Raw genomic sequence first — 6644 nt, 5'->3', positions numbered from 1 at the left:
CATAATTCATCAACTAATTACAGAACATGAATGCTATTAAGATATTATTCAAACTGTGGGAAATATAAAACTGTCACATCATTATCTTCATGTATATGGATGATGTGAGGGCTGGAAGGGCATAATAGAAGGTTGATCGTGTAATTAGGTCAATGAAACACTTTGCCAGAGAGACACACAATAGTGCTCTGAGAACAGTCCATTGTCCTAGGAATATGTAGCTGCAAACTAGAGCTCAGAGACTGTGTGTGAATACTACAAACATGAGTCAGGAGGCTACAGTTTATGGAAATTTTTCGACAGTTTTGGAAATGTAATTTGTTATGTGAGTGGAAGCCTATTACTGATGTTTATTGTGGAAACAAGTTCAAATTACTTTACATGTCGTTTATATGTAAAGATTAGTTATTTGCAATCATTTTACTCATTGATTTTTCACATTTTAAACCATATAATCATTCATTCTTTCATTCATTTTTTTTTTCGGCTTAGTCCCTTTATTAATCTGGGGTCGCCACAGTGGAATGAACCGCCAACTTATCCAGCATATGTTTTATGCAGCGGATGCCCTTCCAGCTGCAATCACATATTCCTAAAGGTTAAAAACCTAATTTTTAGTATGAACAATTCCTTCTAATAGCTAAAAAAGACACTTATTTCATATCTAATTTTGATGTATTTTTGCCAATTTGATTATGCAGAAAAAATACTATAGTAATTAAAGTAAATAGTGTTTAATCAGACATTTTATTGTACTGTATATTATATTATTTACTCTTTGGTAATGAAGGCTGCTGCATACTTTGATTTAGCTAATGCAACTGTATTAAGTATTGGGTTTTAGTTTATGAAACAGTGGTGTATTGTAGTACAATATACCCTAATTAGTTTATATTGTTATAATTATAATTAGTTTATATTGTTATAATTATAATTAGTTTATATTGTTGTGATGTTATTGATTTCGTATTGCCCTATAGATACAGCATTACCATTCATTTTATTGTCGGTTTAGTACCTTTATTAATTCGGGGTTGCCACAGTGGAATGAACCGCCAACTTATCCAGCACGTTTTTACTCAGCGGATGCCTTTCCAGCCGCATCTCTCTCATACACTACGAACAATTTAGTCTACCCAATTCACCTGTACCGCATGTCTTTAGACTGTGGTGGAAGTCGCAGCACCCGGAGATAACCCACGTAAACGCAGGGAGAACATGCAAACTCCAAACAGAAACGCTAACAGAGCCGAGGTTCGAACCAGCGACCTTCTTGCTGTGAGGCGACAGCACTATCTACTAGGCCACTGCGTCGTCATTACAGCATTACCACAACAGAATAATTCAAGTATTTTCCCACAGTATGGTTCATAAACACTATAGTATTTTTTCATGTGGGAAGGTTTACTTTCTGACAAAAATCTCACATATTCCCCAACGGGAATATGTGAGATTCTCTACCTTTAGGATTTGTATAAATACTACAGTATTTATACAATATAAATACTTATATTGTATAAATACTGCAAAGTGTATTATACTGTATATTAAAGTATTTACAACTCTTTGTTAACCAATGCTGCAGCATAATGTAGTATTACAACTATAGTTAACTGATAAACTAATAAATACTGTAGTATGCTTCAGTTTTTACCACATAAACTGTGGTGTGTTGTAGTACAATACATTATTGTGGAAAATGAAAGTATTTGTTTATATTAATAGTTGATGTATTACCAAAGCAACTATATAATTACCACAGCAGATTAATTTAAGTACTCAGTATGGTTCAAAAACACTATATTATTTACTATGAATTACTATAGTATTTTTTTCATGTGGGAGGGTTTACTTTCTGTCAGTTTCCTATAATTCCCCTAGAATATGTGAGATTCTGTACCTTCAGGTCAGGATTTAATAAATACTATTGTAAAGCCTAATATTCTGTATATTTAAGTATTTACAACTCTTTGTTAACAAATGCTGCAGCATAATGTAGTATTATACCTATAGTTAACTGATAAACTAATAAATACTGTAGTATACTTGAGTTTTAACACATAAACTGTGGTGTGTTGTAATACAATACATTATTGTGGAAAATGAAAGTATTGGATCATTTGTTTATATTAATATAGTTGATGTATTACCTGCGCAACTATATAATTACCACAGCAGATTAATTCAGGTATTAGTATGGTTCAAAAACACTATATTATTTACTATGAATTACTATAGTAATTTTTTTTATGTGGGAGGGTTTACTTTCTGTCAGTTTCACATTATTTCCCTAGAATATGTGAGATTCTGTACCTTCAGGATTTATAAAATACTATAGTAAAGCTTAATATACTGTATATTTAAGTATTTACAACTCTTTGTTAACAAATGCTGCAGCATACTGTAGTATTATACCTATAGTTAACGGATAAACTAATAAATACTGTAGTAAACTTTAGTTTTTACCACATAAACAGTGGTGTATTTTAGTACAATATATATTATTGTAGAAAACTACAGAATTGTATATTTTTTTTAATTAGATGTTGTATTACCACTGCAACTATATAATCATCATAACAGATTAATTGAAGTATTTCACCACAGTATGGTTCATAAACACTATAGTATTTATTTTTCATGTGGGAAGGTTTACTTTCTGTAAAAAACTATTTGACTTTGTACTCTCTTTCACTGTTTACTATAGTCCCCTAGAATACGTGAGATACACTTTTAGAAATGTATAAATACTATAGTGTTTTTGAATACTATAGTAAACTGTATTATACTTTATATTATTTACAACTCTTTGTTAACAAGTACTATAGCATATTAACTACAGTTAACAATAATAAAAACTGTAGTTACTTCTTTTTTACTACATAGCTGTGGTGTATTGTAGTACAATATTATTTATTATTATTTATTATACCACAACAGATTAATTCAAGTACTCAGTATTGCTCAAAAACACTATAGTATTTACAATGAATTACTGTAGTATTTTTTCAAGTGGGAGGGTTTACTTTCTGTCAGTTTCACATTATTTCCCTAGAATATGTGAGAGTCTCTACCTTTAGGATTTAATAAGTACTATAGTGTTTTTTAAATACAGTAGTAAAGTGTATTATACGGTATATAAATAGTATTTTACGACTCTTTGTTACTGAATCCTCCTGCATACTGTAGTATTACAAGTATAGTTAACTGATCAACTAATAAATACTATAGTATAGTTTTTACCACAAACCGTGGTGTATTGTAGTACAATATAGAGTATTGTGGAAAACTACAGCATTGGATCATTTGTTTTTATTAATATAGCTGTTGTATTACCATTGCAACTATATAATTATCGCAGCAGATTAATTCAAGTACTGAGTATCGCTCAAATACACTATAGTATTTACTATGAATTACTATAGTATTTTTGTTTCCATGTTGGACGATTTACTTTGTCATTTTTACTCCGTCCCCCCTACATTGAGTGATTATTACTTCTTTCTCAAGTACATCCTCCTCTCCTCAGTAATGATTCTAGTTTGTAGCTTCATAAAGCAGGCCGTCAATCACGGTAGTTTCTTACTATCTGTAGCTTCCGGTTTCACTCTGGACTCCAGCGAGCGCGAACTCGGGAAAACCTTTCACTATCTCGACTTTTCTCGTGAACCCAGGACTGTTTACATCAGTTAAATGTGCAGTTTGGATTAAATACCGGACTCTTCTTTCACTCATGGATGTTATATCGGTTTACTCGAGGCTGTAGTAGCTCTTCAGAGAGGAGGAAGATCACCTGTAACAGTTGACCAATGACACCTGTTGTCTCTGCGGCGTTCGCTTTAAGAGAATCTGCGATATAAACAAAGCCTCGAATATATTTAAACGTTTAATGACGCATTTAAGATGAAGGTGACGGTCATTTTCGGGGAAACTAGAGTTGTCGTCCCGTGTAAGGACAGTTGGATGGTACGAGATTTGATCGATCAAGCTACTCAAAGATACAAGAAGATTGTTGAACAGGTAACGTGATGCTTTAAAGTTTTAAATCGATACCACAGGCTGATAAATATGATTGTGTAAGTTTGATTTTTCATTAGGGGTAGGCTACATATCAATACTTTTGATAATTTATTCGGGATTGTTAAAAAAACTTACCTGTTTACCGGGTGGGGAATCCTACTATGATGAAGGCTTTGCTTATGAATATTAATTAGAATCGATATGACACGGCGTAAGCCCTTTCCTATTAGAAAGGCACCCGTATTTTTGACTACTTTTGTTGTTACTATGGTTTACACCTTTTCTGTCTAACTGAATACCCTTATTAAACGTTAAAAAAAGTCACCCTCATGAATATTACGTTAAGCGTGATGACGTTTTTAACCTCATTAACATCAAAAACGCCTCCGCCATAGTAGGATTGGTAAACGGGTGTGCCCTCCAGTTTAGACCATGTGATCTTGAGCTGTCAACGATGACATTTTTTAGATTGCATGCTATTGTTCCGAATATTCGTTATAGCTAGACATTCCTGTCTGTTCCTGATACTGTGGTAAAAGTTTTGCTTTGCGCCTCAAATATGCAGATATGATATTTGAGACAGGCCAGTAACACAGTATATGTCTGGGAAAGTGGGCACTGAGTTCTACGTAACCAGGGACTTTCACATCATGTTTGTGGGGATTTATTAGTTTCAAACACTGATGGGATGTTTCATGTAGTGTGTGTGTATACATAAGCTATATGTATTGATATAGTTTTCTAATATACAATGTAATCTGTCCAACTGCTTTTTAACGCAAATTTCTAATCAGCCAATCACATGGCAGCAATTCAATGCATTTAGGCATGTAGACATGGTCAAGATGATCTGCTGCAGTTCAAACCGAGCATCAGAATGGGGAAGAAAGATGATTTAAGTGACTTTGAACGTGGCATGGTTGTTGGTGCCAGATGGGCTGGTCTGAGTATTTCAGAAACTGCTGATCTACTGGGATTTTCACGCACAACCATCTCTAGGGTTTACAGAGAATGGTCCGAAAAAGAGAAAATATCCAGTGAGTGGTAGTTTTGTGGGTGCAAATGCCTTATTGATGCCAGAGGTCAGAGGAGAATGGCCAGACTGGTTCCAGCTGATAGAAAGGCAACAGTAATTTAAATAACCACTCGTTACAACTGAGGTATGCAGAAGAGAAACTGAGGCTACAATACACACAGGCTGACCAAAATTGGACAGGGTGTTAGCAGGGTCTTAAAAAAGTATTAAAAGTTGATAAATCAATGTAAAGAAATTTAAGGCCCTTAAAAAGTTTTAAAAAGTCTTAAATGCTATTTTCAAGGTATTAAATTTTATATAATTTTTGATTATGCATTGTACAGTTGTATGCTAAAGTTTGCCTGAATTAAATCTGCTAATATCAGGATGCTGTCTAGTTTATGAAATCAATAAAATCCTACTAGATTTGACATCACGCTGCTTCGTTTACTGCAGTAATCAAGGTAACACCATTAATTCTGCAGCTCTATAGGTGCCATCCTGCTGAAGTAACTATATTTAATAGATTTGTATTCAGTTTATGAATAATGTTTTAGTTTTGGATTAGTTTCATACATTATTATTTAGTAATTATAATGCAAGTCAAAATCTCGCCAGTGTTTCCGGTTAAAACCTAAAGTGGTTATAAGGTCTTAAAATGTATTGAATTTCCCTCTCTGATTCCTGTATATACTCTGGCAATAGATGATTGGAAAAACATTACCTGATGAGTCTCGATTTTTTTGCTGCGACATTTGGATGGTCGGGTCAGAATTTGGCGTCAACAACAGGAAAGCATGGATTCATCCTGCCTTGTATCAATGGTTTAGGCTGGTGGTGGTGGTGTAATGGTGTGGGGGATGTTTTCCTGGCACACTTTGGGCCCATTAGTACCAACTGAGCATCGTGCCAACACCACAGCCTACCTGAGTATTGTTGCTGACCATGTCCATCACTTTATGACCACAGTGTACCCATCTTCTGATGGCTACTTCCAGGAGGATAACCCACTATGTCATAAAGCATGAATCATCTCAGACTGGTTTCTTGAACATGACAATGAGTTCACTGTACTCAAATGACCTCCACAGTCACCAGAGCTCAATCCAATAGAGCATCTTTGGTTTGGTGGAACGGGAAATTCACATCATAGATGTGCAGCTGACAAATCTACAGCAACTGTGTGATGCTATTATGTCAATATGGACCAAAATCTCTGAGGAATATTTCCAGTACCTTGTTGAATATGTGGCATAAAGGGCAAAAGGGGGTCCAACCCAATATACTACTAAGTTGTACCTAATAAAGTGGCCGGTGAGTGTATGTGCACAGCACCAGTGTTTTAATAGTAGTTTAAAAATGAAATCAATATTTGGTGCAATAATATTATTTGGCCCAATTCAGTCATTATAATATTCTGACCAATTATCATTTCCAAAAAAAGGATGTTATTATTTGTCAGAAACATTATCAGACATTTTATCGAATACAACAAAAAAGTCCAGAGAAACTGATACTTTTTAAAATGATCTCTTAATTTGTCCTTACTATGCATTAATGTGTTTGTGTTTTTTGCTTCCAATTGTGCATTTTTGATCAGTGCCCCTTA

At 34.2% G+C, this 6644-nt stretch overlaps 1 long non-coding RNA gene across 2 annotated transcripts in view; it reads right to left on the bottom strand.

Annotated features, from left to right (window-relative positions):
• Window positions 1-4385, bottom strand: part of LOC147846660 (uncharacterized) — a 37469-nt gene extending 33084 nt beyond the window's left edge. For both annotated transcript variants that reach the window (XR_015476150.1, XR_015476151.1), the window contains exon 1: window positions 4156-4385. This is a non-coding gene — a long non-coding RNA (uncharacterized LOC147846660). The remainder of the gene's footprint in view (window positions 1-4155) is intronic.
• Between the last annotated feature and the right edge of the window lie 2259 nt (window positions 4386-6644).

This window comes from Danio rerio, chromosome 1 (genome assembly GCF_052040795.2).
Source record: "Danio rerio strain M-AB ecotype USA chromosome 1, GRCz13ab, whole genome shotgun sequence".
NCBI lineage: Eukaryota > Metazoa > Chordata > Actinopteri > Cypriniformes > Danionidae > Danio > Danio rerio.
The sequence above is the reverse complement of the archived record's forward strand: the minus strand, read 5'-3'. Positions and strand labels throughout refer to the sequence as shown.